The sequence below is a fragment of the Seriola aureovittata genome, chromosome 24 (genome assembly GCF_021018895.1).
Source record: "Seriola aureovittata isolate HTS-2021-v1 ecotype China chromosome 24, ASM2101889v1, whole genome shotgun sequence".
Classification (NCBI taxonomy): Eukaryota; Metazoa; Chordata; class Actinopteri; order Carangiformes; family Carangidae; genus Seriola; species Seriola aureovittata.
This window is the reverse complement of record NC_079387.1, coordinates 8,013,505-8,031,918: the sequence shown is the minus strand read 5'-3', so window position 1 is coordinate 8,031,918 and position 18,414 is coordinate 8,013,505. Positions and strand designations below refer to the sequence as shown.

General features: G+C 39.1%; 1 long non-coding RNA gene across 1 annotated transcript in view; it reads right to left on the bottom strand.

Annotated features, from left to right (window-relative positions):
* Positions 1-404: 404 nt before the first annotated feature.
* The window catches only part of LOC130165169 (uncharacterized), a 209,134-nt gene continuing 191,124 nt past the window's right edge, over positions 405-18,414 (bottom strand). Inside the window, exon 3 of the long non-coding RNA XR_008826747.1 lies at positions 405-478. This is a non-coding gene — a long non-coding RNA (uncharacterized LOC130165169). The remainder of the gene's footprint in view (positions 479-18,414) is intronic.

Below are 18,414 nucleotides of genomic sequence, written 5' to 3'. Positions count from 1 at the left end.
TCTGTGTTTATTAGCTTGCAGTGTGATGCGGTTTAACCCTCGTATCCTATCAGCACTCAGTGTTCAAACACGATCGCACACGCTCACGCTGCTGACGAATCAGACACAATCCTGACATCCTCACCTTGTCTGGCAATGCAAGTGTCTAATATGTTTCTTCTGTTGGCTGAGGCACTTATTCTGTGATTCAAACTCACTGACCTCACGCTAAGCCGATCACAACCACAGAATATTTTTGTGTCACTGTCGAGGTGGTGTAAAGTGATTCACCTGTGCACCTGGATTTCCAAACAGGTACATCATAACTTGTGGGATTCCTGTGTACGCAGAGTGATGGATACAAATAACCCTGGCTGGCTGAGTAATAACGAGTACTTACAGTCCATGGAGCAAAGCCACCGTGACGACTCTCCAGTCTGGAGGAACCTTCAAAACCTCCACTGTCTGTGTCTATTTTCTTCATGAGCTGTAGTTTCATCTGTGAAATGAGAATGCAAATCATATTTAGTAGTCTGTGAGTGTGAACTGGCAAGGCAGAACATTCAATTCAGTCTGATATTACCAACAAGGAAAGGGAGCAGGAAAAGTAAAGCCCTATGCTGTGTGCTTGTCACAAGTCCAATAGTACAATGCCTGTAATACAGGATGTGGAAAAGGTTTATTCCGCTGATTTCCACACTCAAATCATGTTGAAGAAAATAAAATACAACTCTATTTGGGACTACTTTATATGGTAATACTGTATTCACACTTTCAGAATAGGACCATTTTGGAGACATTTATTCTAGACCCAAAGAGGAGAAAAGTCTGAGCAGTAAGCAGAGGCGGACTATTGGCTCCTATGCAAACACAATTTTTTGGACAAGTTTTGAGCAGTTTTGGTTATTTCACCAGAAAGACATCTGTTTTTACCTTTGGTTTTCTCACTTTTTATAGTGGGACCAATCAAAGTTAAGCAACTTTTGAATCCACATTTGAGGACAGCTGTCGGGGCTGCTCGCTTACACTGCCAGCAAAACTCTTCATAAATAACAACAAACTGAAACTTTAATTTTCACTTATCTATCTAGTCTTGAATATTTAATGTCAGGGAGTAATACTTATGATTTGCAAAAAGCTTTAAACTCTGAATTGCAGAAAATGAGGCAGCTATTTGCAGTTGGAAAGTCATTAGATTAACGCAGGTGACATCTGAGGTGCAGCGAAAGGTACTGAATTTATGTACTGAGCATGGTTTAGTAATCTGGACTACATGAAGATTCTTGATGGTGATAATGTTTTTATGATGTACTGTACGCTAATGCAATCTGTGGCAGTGGGGCATCTAGACGCAAACAACATCCAGATTCTGTCCAACGTGAGAGGCATTAGCTCAGCACAGGCTATTCAAGCTTCCTCACTGCCACTGCTTGTTCTCACCGTGCGTTCGGACAAGGCTAATTATAGAGGCGGTGTGATTAGATGTACATTCACCCAGGGCCTAATATGGAACCTAATAGGCAACCCCTTTCATTATGTATTTATTTTCTAGTTATACAAATTCATGTAACAATAATGCAGGCACGAAACTACTCTGATGCTTCCCACGGGGTTGAACATTCTGATTATCAATGAATATGGAGCTTAAGGAAACACAGGTTTCCTGTAATCCTGCAGATAAACTAGAATTTAATTCATCGACCACATTTCGTCCCTACATTCAGACTGTCCTCTTCAGTTTTCCAAATTGGAAAGAATTAGTGCCAACCTCAGCAGATTTCCACTTGGTAGCAATCTGCCACTTGGTATTGGCTTACCACTCGGAAAGCTATTGAATTTTGGGGTCTAAGAAAAGACCAGTCTGGGATTTTTGACATATTTTTATCTCCAGTGCTGTACTTGCTGACTGTGAATCAAGTTTGAAGGGTACAGCAGGTGTCTTAATGGAGCTCTTTGCCATGTACTAGTCTAAAGGCAGGAAGGGGGACATTTGAAACACACTTGAAGCTTGTAAAAAGCTCCTGAGTGCTCACACCTTTAAAAGGTACTTTGATACACATTTACTCTATTTGTCTGTTGACCTTTCACTGCAACCACTTTACCCATATTGCTCGACAGAACTCAGTTTTGATTGTTCCTCATATCCAGGTATATCGTTATTTCCCCCTGTTCTCCATCCCTTTTTCTCTACATCACACTCCGTGTATTTAAAATTCCCCATATGCGAGCAGGGTTGACCTTCCGTCTTGCCCTGCTTTTGACCAGCTCCCTGTATGCTGGTCCTTGTCCCTAAAAAGGTAAGATTTACGACTATGGCCTCCAGAATCATTGTCTCTGTCCATGTGTCTCCCTAACACTTGTATGGCGTCTTCCTTTGCAGGCAGCCGACATCCATCAGCCTGTGTGTCTTGACCTCCTGGCTTTCACCTTTCACTGAGACCTACTTAAACATCTTGACAGCCAAAATAAACCTGCGCCCTTGGCCTGCTGTAGCTGCTTTCACACAGTACTGACGTACATTTAGTAACCTTTTACAAAGACTACCTTTAGATGGAGAAAACTACCACAAGCTTGGGCTAAAATGAAATCCTTCCCATTTCCAACCAGAGTTGAGTAGTATGAGAAATTGAACGGGAATGGATGCATGGAAAATGTTTCTTTCCATGGTACTCTGGCACATAACTAAATCATCTTGAATAAATATGCCACAGTGCAGTAGAGGCAACAATCATCTGTTTACAGAATGGTAATATGCGACTATATCTGCCATAAGATCAGCCCGTTGAAAGGAAGGACATATTTAAAGTCCATCTCATAAAAAAGCTGTCATCATCACTCATGCTGGATGTAAGGTTGTACAGACATCTAGCGATCCAGTGAGTACAAAAGAATGCTAGAGAATGCTAACATGCTAAGATGGTGAGGATCATCATCAGCATGTTAACACTGTCATTGTGAACATAGTATGAAGCTCAAAGCACCACTGTGCCTAAGTGCAGCCTTACAGAGCTGATAGCAAGGCTGTAGATTCGTGTTCCTTTACAAGCTAAATTCCATTTACAAATTTATGGGAGTATAAAATAAATTCCCCAAGTTGCAAACACCCACCGCATTGATGCATGCACCTTAGTCCATATGTAATTTTCCATGTAGCTGTCAAGTCTAATCTCTTGTCTGCCAATGAAACATGAGTAGCTATCAATGCTGTCTACCTCAATATGGTTTAACAAGGTAATGTGTCTCCAGTGATTTGACCAGAGATGAGGCTTTCAATGAGCTAGGCAGAATTGTTCTGCCTAGCTTTAATTTGTCGATCACATCTTCAGGAAACACTAAGCAGCTGATGTTTCGATGCAGGTTTTGCTTTTAATGAAATGAGCTGAATTGTAGAATTTGAAAATGGCTTCAGCGATGTCTTATAAGAACCTTCCCCGCCAACCAGTAGTCATGTGCAGCTTTGTGTTACTCAGAGACTGCAAGTAAGAAGTCATTTGTAACACTTCATTAATACTATTTGTGCAAATTCCATCCGAGCGTGTTTGATAGTTGCCAGACCTCTAGAGAATCCATTAGCAATCACAATCACAGACCAGATATGCTGATAAACCAGCGCCTCAAGCAGACGATTTCTCCATGCCCCGTTTCCACAAATGTGAGTACACATTACAGCAGAGAAAGACAAAACGAGTCGCAACAGCATCAAATTAACCAAGTGAACTGAGATTCAACTCATGCCATTGTGACTCCATGACAATAACTGCACCAGCTGGCTGAGTCATTTGAATTCCTCCTCATCTTTCCAGCAGAACATAAAACGCAAGCTCCATTGAAGATACGAGGGATGAGTAAGCACATAACTCAACAGAATACAAAAGATGAGAGGGGGAATACGTCATGAGGACGGCTTGTGGCTTGTTATTGAAACTGTGCTGCTGGCATAAGGCTCCTTGCAAATTCATACGGGCATATGGAGCTGGTTCAGAATTTGGAGTTGGTTCAAGGCTTATGTGCTTATGTCAAGATCAGTTCACCCATACATCAGAAAGAGTATTACTCATCCTGCCGAAACAGTTGCACAATGTCATTTATGGCAGATGAAGAAAATAAACCCACTGTTTCTTTTTCTTTTTTGTCTAATAAAACAACCGTTTAAATCTTTTTTTAACCATTATTTATTATTATTATCATTATTATTTTGCTTCTTTTTGGCTTCATTTTGGATTTGCTATGGTCACTGTGCTACAAACCTCATCTACAGTGAGTTTCTAGGCTCTGCAGGGTCATTTAAATACCATACCTCTATGACCTAAAACAATGGCTGTGAATGGTTGAGGGACCATAACATGTAGTGGTCTCATAACGTGTTTGTGCATGTGTGACTGAGTGTAAGTGTGTTTTATGGGGTTGCTGCTGCAGACCTCTGTGTCAGCCTGTCTTGACTCTCTGTATTAAACTGTAAAGGCACCACAGGGTGCTGACGGAGCTCAAACCTTTTAGCTGACTCAATGTTTCACAGCCAAACCTACTTTGCCAAACGCCAGACAGATGTATCCTCTGCCCTGCCCTCTTTGTTATGACCTGACCGAAGCAAAAGAGGACTCGGACCCATAAAACTAAAGAACGATAACAGAGAGAGTGATGGCTGGAACTTATTTTACAAGTGATGTTTCTACTGTGGAGCTGTTCAAACAGGAGGCTCAAATATTTCAACATCTCAGATATATTTCTGGCTAAGACATGGTACCATCTGTTGTTTGTGGCAATACCCAATTACCCAGGTACCTTAGCCTTTGTAAACAAAAGTTACACCTACACTTCAAAAAATATCAAATCACTGTTGTCACTGTCACCCATATAAAAATTTGTATTCTTAGTTCTTAAGATGTTGACAGTTTGAAGATACATTTGAACTGAATTATATTTGACCATGAAATCTCCTGCTAATGGATGACACTAACACTGTAAGCAAGATTTATGACATTTGGTAAATAGTTGATACCAGAGCCCATTTTTATCAAGCATCTGTGAATCCTAGGAATCCCACTGAAAGTAAAAAAACAAAAAATCACTCCTATCACAGGGCTTGAGAGTTTATCACTTTTATCAGGTTTCCAACATTGTGTCTGGGAGAGAGTGTGGCCTTGTTTTTTTAAAATATAAAATATAATATAAGGTGCCTGATCCTTCTAGGCCGTATATGCTAAAATAGAATACCAAAATTAATAATAATTGTAATGATATTTACCAGAATTTTTTTGCAATAGCCTATAAGGAAATACTGAAAATCTCCTCAAGTGGCCGAAACAATACATAACTTAAAGTTGTAGACACTTTAACTGAGCTGTGTATAGTGTTGCATAAATACAATAAAGTTTGACTTTCCAGTCTCTCTTTCAACAACGCCTCCTGTTAACTCGCTGTCCCCTCATTTACTGGGAGCAAAGTATTTATTCTGTACTGTCCCCATATCGCAAATACACCATAAACACACAATTTGAATGAATGTGCCCTTGGTAACATTTACCACAGGACATATTAAAAGAAATATAATCATTTATAGATATAAATAAAAGCATTTAATGTCATTTCAAGTGCCCTTGTGGTTATCAAGTTAGGGCACAACTGTAAAATGTGCAAATAAAAAATTAGCAAGCCAAAAGTGAGTAAAGATGCTACAAAAGTGATTACCTGCCTGGATTCTGGGAGATAACGTCACTATGAGTGAGTAAGGAAAAGCATTTGTGTAATAAATATGGTGTCTGTGTAGACCATCATGTACATGAGTATGCAAGATAACAGCATTTTTCCCAGGGGTCATTTGGGCTCACATTAATTATTAGTCACGGCAATAAACTGCAATGAAAAGTATCAACGGACAAAATGTGTGAGGAAACAGTATTCACTGCCATCTAAAGTTAATCTGAAAAGTTTTTATTGAGTTTATCTGAAGTCTGGCGCAGCTATGAAGTTAGCCAGGCATTAACCAGTTCCCATAGCAACCAGCATGTCAGAGTAAAGATAAAACAATAATAAAATGACGCTAATCAGAAATCTGACACTAAACACCCCAATAAAAATCTAACAATAGTACAGTAGTTATGTTGTTATGAGAGTGAAATTATCATTGGAGTGGGCTAAACACTGTAAATCCAAGAAGTATAGGCATCAACGTCTTCGCCAAAGCTTCAGTGTCACAGTCATCTGAGACTGGATGGAAGCTACTACTCTGGCCTGCAGGAAAAATAGAACCAGAGGTGTGTCACTTTACTTTTCCAGGAAATCCATTGGAGTTATACAGGCCACATACCCAGGCATGTACACAACTACACCGAATCACTTCCCCCTGTGCAAAGAGTTTAAAAAAACACTCTGAAATGCTTCTAATCTTGCAATTCAAGAGAAATTTTGTCATTAATGTGCTGTAAAGAAAAAAAAAATCTGTTTTCAGACTGTCTTTTTTAAATGTTTGTAGTGGATGTGTAAGTGATGCAGTTAAAGCAGCGGAAGTTTAAATGATTAAATATCTATAGCTTCACAGAGGAGATAGAGAAATCCAGTCTCAGTGGTGTTTTTCACCCTGTAATTTGCAGTGATATAGTGGGAAAAAATACACAAGTGAACATCTTTCTTCTGCTGATTTGATTTCATCATCTTTAACATCAACTAACAGATGATAAAAAGGATTCACAAGCAATTTTTTTTTTTATAAAAGAGATTTACCAAGCAAAAAGGCTTAAACTCCAGTCCATTACAGCACACATTAGCAGTAAAAAGAAGCAGCAAATTGCCAACAAGTTACCACTCAAGATCCACATATGGGTAAAAGTAATAACAGTAATTAAATTCAGCTTCTCCTGGCTGTGTTTTGGTGTGAATTAGCTCTCCACTTTGTTTGTACTTTGGTGTCTGTGTGGTCAGGGGCTCTCATTGCGCTCCCACCTTTCACTGGTCTGATTGTGGACTTGAGTCTTTTCTGCCTTGAGTGACAACACTAATAATAATAATAATAATAATGAATGAATGAATGTGACCTCATCTTTATGTTTTTGATATTTTACAAAATGGAGAGGAATTTAATTATGATGAGAATTTCCTTCACTGAAAATAGTCCCATTAGCTTCATGACAATGATACAAAGGGGAAATTGTGAATTTCAGTTCAATAAATACAAGACTATCAAAATGATCAAATGCATTTTCACATATACTGTATAATTTTTTACAAGCCCTTAGAGGATGAGGATGATGATGATTATTATGTTTTGTTTTTTTGTTTTTTGAGCTTAAAAGAAAGATTTTGTGCGTCCTGGTAACGCTACCATGGAGACAGCAGCACTGTTTATTGCTCAGATGCAGAATGTATGTTTTGTTATGTCAGACTCAGTCTTACTCACAGAATGCCATTAACAAATTCAATATGAGATGATTATCAAATGCACTAATCAAGTTGTTCTTATTTTAGCATGGATAGCATGTTTATCACTTCACAGCTAAATATGCACCAATCAAAGTCAAAGTTTAATGGGAAAAAAGATCCTTAAGTTTATTATGATAGGTTAACAGATGAAGAATCTGCTTCATTAAGACTGTGTGGGTGTGATTTCATCTTGATTGATTGACAGTGGGCTAGGAACATATGGGAAAAAACCCACAACTCTCATCTGATTTGGATTCAACTTGGAATAAGAATTATTTTCAGAATTGATCAACATGCTGATTATTTTTCTTGATTAATCTTTTAATCTCCTTAAGCTTTTATGGAATGGTGAAAAATGGAAACACCACAGTCACGTCTTGAAATGCTCGATTTTCCTGACTAACACTCAGAAACTCCCAACATATTCAATTTGCTGTCAAGGATGAAAAACAGCAAATTGTCACAAGCAAAGAATGTTAGTTTCATTCATTCATTTTCTGTTGATTGATCAACCAATCAATCCTTGCAGCTTTAGGTTCAATTATTGCTACATTCTGATTGGTGCTCAGAAGTACTTGATTCACAGAGAGAGAAAAATAAGATTGCAGAAAATCACTCAGTTCAAATGAGCTATTAAAAATATATATGGAGGTCTATGACATCATCATTTTTTTCATGTAGGTTTTGCAGCCTCACCTGCTGGAGGTTAGAGGTTTATAGTGTGTGATGGTTGCTTCTGCTTTGAATTACCAGTGTCAACAACAACATTGGCTTTATTCTGCGTCTTGTCTTAAACAGGGTTGAGTCTCCTCAAATACACTATGTGCAATAAGAAGGCGTTTCCCACATCATGGGCCCAGATGCCAGAGACCGGCGAAGCGTCTGAACATGTGGGATGAAATGGGAGATGGAAATGATATTAACCAGAGGGTGTCATTACCTATTCCAAAAGCAAAAACCTCTAAACCTCAACATCTGCTGTTAGAAAACTGAAACAGTGGGTGAACTTTACACAGTGGGATTAAATGGGAGAGGCGAATTATTCACAGTGAGCCAGAGGGCAGCATGTTTATGCACAGTGCTGAAACGCTTAACTCAAGTGGAGGAGCTGCTTCTCCAGGTAAAATGCATTCACAAAGAGACAGAGCTCACAGGCTGACGCACTAAAAGCTACACGTATGGTGCATTTGATTCTGCTTTTTCCTTGACAAAGAGGTCACTTGCTGCTTCTGAGTACAGTTTTTGGTTTTTTTTATATACTGTCTTATCCTATTCATTAATTTCTGAAATCCTAAAAGTCCCCACCATCTTCTTCATGTAAATAATGTGTTTTTTTTTTTGCGGATTTTGCAACTTTTGCCTTTTTTTTTTTTTTTCTTTAGATACAGAGAGTTTCAAAATACATCAGGCTCAGAAGAGTGGGAATGTGTGTGTGCGCACAAGGGCACGTTCACCACAGACACGCACACACAGTCGACACATATCAGTAATTATCTGATATATTAGAAAGATCAGAGGACTCTCCATGAAGCTCAGTGAGACGGGGCCAGCTGTTTGCACTGTGAGCATCATTTGGTCTCTGCATCAGAGCGCTTTTGCATAGACAACTGCAGAGGCTGCACTTCCTGTGATGAGCGGGAAGGAGCTGAGGATTTTTCTTTCTGTCTTTCATGATTGTTTTCTTTTTTTTTTTCCCTCTACCTATTCTTTTAAGCTTACCTGCATCCTGCACCCTGGGGTAAAGTGGTTGTTAGGTGGGATGTGCCAGGAGTTCACAACCGCTGCTAGCTTCATGCTATGGAATATAAAACCTGGGACTACAATTTTTCTAGCTCCAAAAAATGAAGATCTAACACTTCATCTAAAAAGTAGATAAGGCTCCAGCAGTATTGTTGGAGATGGATTGCATCTCCAGCAAGGCTACGATGTAAGATAGGGATGAAACAGCACTTAATTATCCTTAACTTGAGGAGAATCTACAGATATTCCACTTAGGTTTTAGACAGGATGGGGAATTCTCTGAAGGATTGTATTAGCACAAACCATAAAGGACAATTTATTAGAAAGCAGTCAGAAGATACTGGTAGATCTTATTCTGTATTTTTGCTGCTGTAACAAATGGAAAAAAGCCAAGGCTCGGAAGGCTCAGTATGTTTACACCACAGGATTAAAAGCCTTATTTGACTTTGGAACGATAACTGCGCTACCAGATGACCTCCTTTGTCAACGAAATGCAAAAGAAATCATAGAAGTGTCTATTTTTGGGGCAGAGTGGAATTGAGTGATGGGGCTGTTTAGGCTGTTATTGAAACAGGGCAACTAAAATACTGTGGGATGAACAGCTCGGATGGAGGGCTGCGACGCAGAATTATCTGTGCTATTATAGAGCTCATCGTCAGTAACGGCTATTCTGACTGTAATGGCTCAGATGGTTGATAGGCTAAGAGGAAAAATGACCAGCATTTGATATTGTGCATTACAGACTGTCATCATCATCATCAGGTTTTTATAGCAACTGCATGTCAGAAAAATGCTGCGATGTCAGCCACAGTTTCAAATGAACTGCCGGCCAAAAGTTTCACAACACTTCCAGTTCTCCAGTTCTTATTGAAATTTATATTAATGTCTAAATTTACTCTAATTTTTTTTTTCTTAAGGTTTCACATAAACTTAAATCCAGCAGGCAAACACGCTCGTTATTTCCGTTCTACAATGGAAATGCAACATTGTTCAGAAAGTTTGTCCTGACATTGTTGCAGAAGTTGCCGTGTACGTGTTGCACTTGCAGGTTGCTATGTCCAACAAGTCTGAAGACTGTGCTGCTCCTTCACCATGTGAAGCCACCGTCTTGTTGTTTCGGGTCATTATCTTGCTGTAGGACATGAACCCCTGACCAACCAGTCTGCTGCTTTGTTACTTGCCTTTTTTTACTATTCTGAGAGGAATATACAGTGCTAAAGTAGAAATCCTTGAAAATACAGGATCGAATCTCTATTCAACTGCTCTTAAGAGAAGCTGTTTGAAGAAGATACTGTTCACAGAGATTTTAGAGAGCATTTCTAACTGAAACTATTGAAGTGGGGTTAAAGAGAGGATTTTAAAAAGTGAGGGGGACCAAAATAAATAAATAAATGAAATAAACCTCCATTAAGCTCTGTTTGTTGTTGTAAAATGTGTTGCTGGGAACACAAGGTAATAACTGAAAGCACTTCAATTTAAAAATAGTGTCACAGATGTTTTGATAATTTGGATTTTACTCAGTGAACTGTTCAGTTATCCGCCTGCAAAACACCTCACTATATGTGTTTTTGTTGCAATGCAGGATGTCAACTTCCCCCCAGTTTGTTCAACTCCGGACATTCTGGACATGACGGGAGCCGTTAAGTGTCTTCTTATGCATGTGTCTGTGAGGTGTCAGATGACCTCTCTGATTAAAAGAAAAACAATAGGTCTTTACTTCAGATACTTCCTGCACGCTTCCTGAGACTCGGGAACAATGTCACTGCATACTGGCAATACAGCGAAAGCTTCCATGATGCATAGAGATGAGGCCTGATTCAATAAATTAAATTATTTAATTTTATGAGTTGACTGAACATGCAGCAGAACTATCTTTCTGTGGTTATTTTTAGTGCTCGCAGCACTTGGTTAAGGTTAGGGGAAAACTGCAGACTGGTTTAATACAGAAAAGGTCACAGTGACTTGAAGCTCAACCATCCAAACCTCCGTACTCCTACAACTTTCGTGAAGTACTGTACAAAATAACAGCACTTCCTCTGCTCCTCCAGTACTGCTTGTGTAATTTGCTGTTGCTGCAACATGCAATTTTCGAGCTTGTGTGGCATTTCAAAGACTGTAAATTAATTTACTAGTGGTTTAGTGTAGATAGTAGTACTCTTCACACTGTCACACACCTGATCCACAGTAAAACTGCATCCTGGGATACTATGACCCCTAAGCGAAGTGATGCAGAAAGTAATGGCAGCTCCTTGAAGCCGGTACGAGAGCCATTTCTCCACTGACTCTTTGACTAAGCCCCTTTAAGCACTCACACACTTTCACACACATAAGCAAGTACATGCACCACACATATCACTTCACTACTGCATGAGCATTTGGAATACCTTTCCCTCTTTTTTTCCCACCTTTCCTTCTTTCCCTGCCTCTCCATCTCCTCACTTTTTTTCACAGTTAACACCCATCTCTTTCCCCTTGTGCCCTTCCACAGCTTGAGTTCAGCTCATTTATGTCCCCTGTGATGAATGTGTCACACCGGCAACACTTAAACAGAAACACACACAAACACACACATACAAGGGCACACAAACACATCCACCCACACACACTGCGTGCACACTCCATTGCCCGCGTCAGCTAGCCACAGTGTGATCTGATAAATGGTTTTTGGTGCAGGTGTTTTTTTCATTAATACACCCTCACAAACATAACCTCATAGTACCCTACAGCTATCCAGCATATTACAAAGAAAATAGACAGAAGCAGAAAAGAAAGAGTGAAGTAAAAAGAACAAGTCTTTTTTTTCCATTGGAGAACCTCAGGTGTTTCTTTATACGAAGCCATTATTTTGGAAAAAATTTTTCTTTTACCTCAAAGTTAACGGTTTTATTTTTTTCATCGGGTATATTGATTTCCCTATGGGGAATATCCGTATTGAGCAATGTGTCACTTAAAATGATGCATGGAAGGATCATAGGTCCCTAGTTTGCCCTACTGCACCGCTATCCATTTGTTTTGTTCCTCTTGCAAATATAAGTATTGGCATTTAGAATGAAACAGACTCAGTAAGGTGTCAGCTGCTCTTTTAGTGTTCATCGCTTTGTTGTTCATCGCCACAATTCAGAGAGGAAGTTGCTCCAGAGAGAGCATGGATTAGGCTAAATAGAAGCAGAAGCACAATATAGTATATATTATGGAGTATGGACTATAGAACCAGCATCTTTTTAAATGTCCATCCATCCATTCATTTTCAAATGACTAACCCAAGATCAGGGAGAAGACAGCTCTCAAACATGTATAAAAAAATGCAACACAAGTAAATCCACTCACTCCTTGGGTTTAAATTTCTTATTTTAAGTTGATGACAGGAAGTCGGTGGAGTTGGTGAAGCGGTTCAGCCATCATCTGCCTTATCAATGCTATTTGGGAAATGGGTTTGTAATTCCCTCATCCACTTCAGTGCTACTTTTTGTGTATAGATATTTCCCACAAGTAATTATACTACAACATAACAATGAGCATTTTGGTAGATAGGGCAAATCTCCAGCTCCTCATGTAAAGTGAGACCACTATATGATTTACACCATGACAGGGCAGTTTGTTTTATCTTTGTGGGGTTGGGGGAGCGGTTGGTTAATGGTCAGTCTGTATGTATCTGCAAACATTTACCATATAGCAGGAAAAAAGTAGAAGGTGATACATGGGCTTTTTTAGCCATGCTAAAGTTAATCAGTTACTCAGTCAGATGGTCGATTGGTCCACCTCTTTGGTCTGAACCTTCAACAACTATCAGAAGGATTTCCATGAATTTCTTTTTGTGAATTTTCTGAACAACTGCTGGATGGATTGCCGTCACATTTTTACCATTCATGGTCGCCAGAAGATGAATCTTAATGACGCTGGTGATCACCATTTCTATGTAGCACCTGATATTTTCTCCCTGCTGTCCCTGCCACGTGTCCTTTATTGTTATGGGGTGAAGTCAGTGATGAATCATCCAATTTTTTTTTTTTTTAAATAATGATCATGGCATTTATAATGTCACAAGCACTTAAGCAGGCTGTCTACAGTATTAGCTACAGGCAAGAAGTGAGCTCAACTAAAAAGAAACTTTCTTGATTCCACTCATTGAGTTTTAACTCCACCAGTAAGAAATGCTCTACCCCCACAGCAGCACTGCCTCTCATGTTTGTATAACTAACATTTCAGGCTGTTGCATGAGGTACTTAGAAATCCAAGGGTGTTCTCTGATGAGAATCAGTGTAGCCTTAGATCAGGGGCAGCCACTTGACTTGCCATGCATTTCTGCCCGACAAGGAGTTTGCGGCAAGAGTTGTAGTTGACATGTCCCACTGGGCACAAGCACCCGAGGCCCACCCAGGACTTTCAGGGATTACAATGTCTCTCAGCTGGCTGGAGGACAGCAGCAACTCCCCTGGGAGGAGCTGGGAAAGGGGACATGTGGCCTGCTCTTTAAACCTGCTGCCACAGTGACCCTCCCAAAAGGAGTGTGAAAAAAAATGGCAAGCAGACCAGATGTTGTCAGCAGTGCTCATGAGAGGGAAAGTAAGTCAGCTCCCACAATGATGCCAAAAGGATATTGTAAATGGGTTTTCTTGGGGAAAAAGGTACATTTCATGACATAAATAGTTTTTTTTCTAAACTTTGGACCTCGTCTTTCTTGCTCTAAAATAATCAAAAAATCAATCAATTCATCTGGGGGTCTTCAGGGTTGTTTTTTTGTTTTTTTTCCCCACAGTCCTCCAAATTTACAAGAACTTTCTCCTTCATGTGTAGTGTGTGAATTCTACCAACTTGCAATTGGCAAGTCATTTGTTTTTAAAGTGCTGCTTCTCTGTGGTACTAAAGCTAAAAGAAGACTCGGTATAAAGCACGATATTGGGCGATCTAAAGCTTTTAAGCTGTCATCTATCCGTACCCAAGTGCTTTTTGGATGATTGATGCAGTATTTCGCATATACACCTTTTCTTCAATAAGAGACAATGTGAGGAAAGATGACTGTGATTGCAGATGTCATTCCCTCTAAGAAGCTTTCTCTTCATTTCAGACATTTGTCTTATTTGCAGTCAGAAGTTATGTCTTCAAGAAATGGGCTACTCACTTACTAGGTGATTTCAAAACAGCTGCTTTTATTGCTTTAGTGCTCTTAACAAAAGGGCCTTTTCAGGGGCTTGATAAGTTAAACACACAGTGGTGCTAGTTGGAGCCGTGTCCGCACCAAACACACATTGCTATACATCTGATGTTATTATCCAGCTGAAGTTTAAATAAATGTTTGCCATGAAATCTGACAAAAGAAAAAAACCTTGGCATTCAAGCGTCATTACTTTTTCAGCAGTAGCGATGGTTTCTACATTAGCCTTCTCCAAGAGCTGTGAAATGTAAGACGATGTCTGTACTTTGGTAAGGTGAGTGGTGAATTATCTGTGTGGACTGACATATAGTTCATAATGATGCTTCACGTTGGCTACATTTGTCCGTGGAAGGTCATACTACCTGGCAATTACAGTAACTCTGATAGGACATGAACGCAGCAAACACCTCATGAACTGTGTGAACTGCCAGTGGCTCAGCAGGTGTTCAAATAACATGAATGAAAAATTACATCTATTGTTGCTGAGTAGTTTCCCCTTTCCAAGTAGGAGTTAGTTAACTTAGCTTGCTAGCTGCGACCTTTCAAGTGAAATACAAGCTTAACATCAAAACATCATAGGAAAAAATGAACATCTGTCAGTTTAACATTTTCCTGTAAGTGCACAGTGGAAGTTGACAGCACTTCAGGTAGCAACAACCACCTTCAGATCAATCAGCTGCCATGAGTCTGTAACCTTGGTTTTAATTTTCCAAATTTGACTCTAAGAGATACATTTGCTCAACTTTGGCATCATACATTTCAGTGTGTGAAAAAAGTAACCGAGTTTGAGATCCAGCAATAGCCGAGAGCCAGCATTAATGCTTGTGTTAACATATCACTTATGATTGACAGAGCTCTTGGCTGGATGCTACTGTTATATAACCTGTGATTGGCAGAGCTCAATACCATGTCTTGATTCATGACGAGCACCTATAATTTGACCAGTGTGGCAGGAGTGGGCTACAGAAGAAGGGCTGCAAAAGAATTGGTGAGGAAAGCTGGCTTCGAGTTACAGTGTAGGATGGAACAAAATAGGTTTCTGTTCTGTTGATACTTCTAATCAAAATCACCATTTTTAGCATTATTATTTCTTATTCTTCAAATGTTTTTTCTTAAACGTAACAAGTGTGAGAACATTTCTCAGATTCATTAGAGCTGCTTGGTAGTACCTCAGACTTGCACTGCTTTCCAATAAGCTGCTCAGCTGGAACAATTGGGGGGTGGTGAAGCTGAAGGACATTTGTCTTGTGGTTGAAGGACAAAGAGCTTTATATTAATTTAGTTTTTCATCGCAGTTTTCCAAAACTGACGTTCATATTCAAAGCTGCTACCTTCCAGTGACAAGCGCCTTTATCTGCACTGCAGAGAATGGGACCATTGTGCATCAACCATGACAAATGAACTACACATTAAAACATTATCGGCACTCTGTCATGGAAAAGAATGACTATGGTTTATCAACATTAAGTAGCTCTGAATAAGAATGTCAGTGTTCATTATGTGGAATTAAAATTTTTAAAAAATCATAAGGACGGCTGATGAAAATGTTATCGTGATGGTTTCTAAGCAATGGTATACTGTTTTACTGTTCTTGTAGGAGGTAGTAGTTGTATGGTAATTGTGTTCTGCCTGTTTATAACAGAAAAAATAGCGACACACTAGGGCTTTCACTTCTTCGAAAAAAAAATCATGTGTGACGTAAAGAGGACTCACATATTCTTGCAGAATTTATATTGTTCCACAGAAATTATCCATCATTTTATCCATCTTTGGTAAACAATTCTACAAGGATTCAAAGTCAAAAACTAAAATGTATATTAAATGATTGGTATTTCATTAACATTGACTGTTTTTTGACCAGATCTTATACATGCATGCATGAATACAATACCAAGGGATGTATACAGGCCTATAATCTGAGAACTAGGGCAACAATGGCGGTGTTACTATATTTAGAGGATTATAAGAACATTCTTTTGGGAATAAAATGACTGCATCTTATTTACATCTGACATTTGTCTCGATACTGATGAATACACAAGTGTATGTAATGGATAGCACCAACCCTAAAAGGAAAACCAAGCTCCATTTTATAGGAGGATGTAAATGTGATACAATTGCCTGTGAATCCCACTTTGTTCCCCCCTTTTCAACCAAATGAATGCGACATATTCTCCTGCAAAACAACCTGAGGGAGAAATGAACCAGCAGGATGCCCACTTAATCTGTTTAAAACAAGAGATATACACAAACATCAGCCTGGAGTGATTGTGTTACATGGCTGGAGAGAGCTGCCGGCAACTGCTCAATAAAACATTCCTAGATTCCCCGTGTGGAATCCTAAATACAGCCGACACCACGGGCCGAAGACAGGGGGGGATTAAGACCCAGAAATGTAATCCACCTCTAAAACAAGCTTTAAAAAACTATCCCAGCATCAGCTCCAAACATGGGAGCAGACAGCAGTGTGCTGACTAAAGCACCTACAGAGACAGTTGTGTATTTCCTCTTTTTAATACATTTTACAGAACATGAAATTAAATTCAGCCAAATTCTAAAAGTTGGTCCCAAAACAAATAAAATATCCAATATAAAAATATCAGACTTCAATATTCAATATTTGAAAATCTTACATAATTATTTATTTTGCCAATTTTAATTATATCATGAGCCTTAAGAGCTATTATTGCACTTCCTGGCATCAATGATTCTCTCTATGTATTGATCTATGAGTCAATGCACCACATACACACAAACAGTAATATGAAGATGTTTATTACAGTGTGATTGACAGCTAAACTTTTATTATAAAAACGGGGACTCTGGGCTAAGATATGATTGTATGAGAGAAATATATCTGCAACAAGTATCACATACCTGTTGATACTGTGTATAATAATGCAATTTCTGGCTTGAATAGTGAATTAATTTGCCTACGCATTGCTTAATATCATCAGCCAATGCATTTCTCTTAGGTGAATGCACTGTATTAATATAAAGACAGCATCCGTTTCCAAAGGGCAGGGATTAGTGTGATCACCCAGCACTTATCTACACACGGCCTGGGTGGTAAAGGATTGCCTGCAGCTGGTTTTGTTTTTTATGAACGAGCCAGTAACCAGACAGGAGGAGGAGCTTAAAGTTGCTGAATGGGATACGACTCGGCTCAGACGGGATTTGTTCTGCCTCATTCACAGACTTGACCTTGTTTCTTTCTCTTTTTTTTTTTCTTTTTTAATCAACATCCCACCTGTGACTCTGATCACAACTGGCCGTCCCACATTGTGCTTCTAGCTCTTTTCTGTGACGGCTGTTTTCCTACCAACAGAGCACACATGGCTTTAAAAACAGCCAGAGGTTTCACACCTGTAGTTCTGTTCATCACCTGTACTACTTAATCATATATGTTGTTGAATTGAATATGCTCAATTATTTTGATTGCACTGTTGATGAAGAACATAATGCACAGCACAAAGTAAATGGAGGAACTGCTGAAAGCCAGAGAAATTAAAATAGATTGTGGGTGGTGGTGAGACAGCTCCAGAAACAACACAATCTTAGAAGAAAAAAAAATGCTGTTGTCTATTTCAAAGACAACATTTCAAAGAAGCAGTTTATTGTAATATTTCTTTTAATATTTTTTGTGTATACTAACTGCTAGAATCTCAATTCCACTGTTCACAGCAGCTTTTTACAAACAAGCCAGGAACGTAAGTGACAGCAAATCACGGCGCACTTTACTGTATCTCATATTTCAGTTAGACACATCACACAGAACAGATTGTTATGTGAATTTACAATACAGCTATGCACGGCGCTGATGTCTAGCATTCAGGCTGTGACCATAACAGGCTGGTTTCAGTGTTGCTGTGTGTCACTGAGTTAGAAATCAGGTAGTCTCCAAATACATGGAGCAATATACAATAATATATAATGTATACAATAATATGATGATGTGCATGGTACTTGTTACCATGGTTAACAAACTGATCTTGCATAAAAACATGCACAGATAGCTTCCATTACAGTGTGCATGATAAGAAGACGACTTTAATACTAGTTTGAATTCATGTCAGAATCACATACGGACAAAATACACCCGAGTCCTCACCTCACCTTTTCTCTAA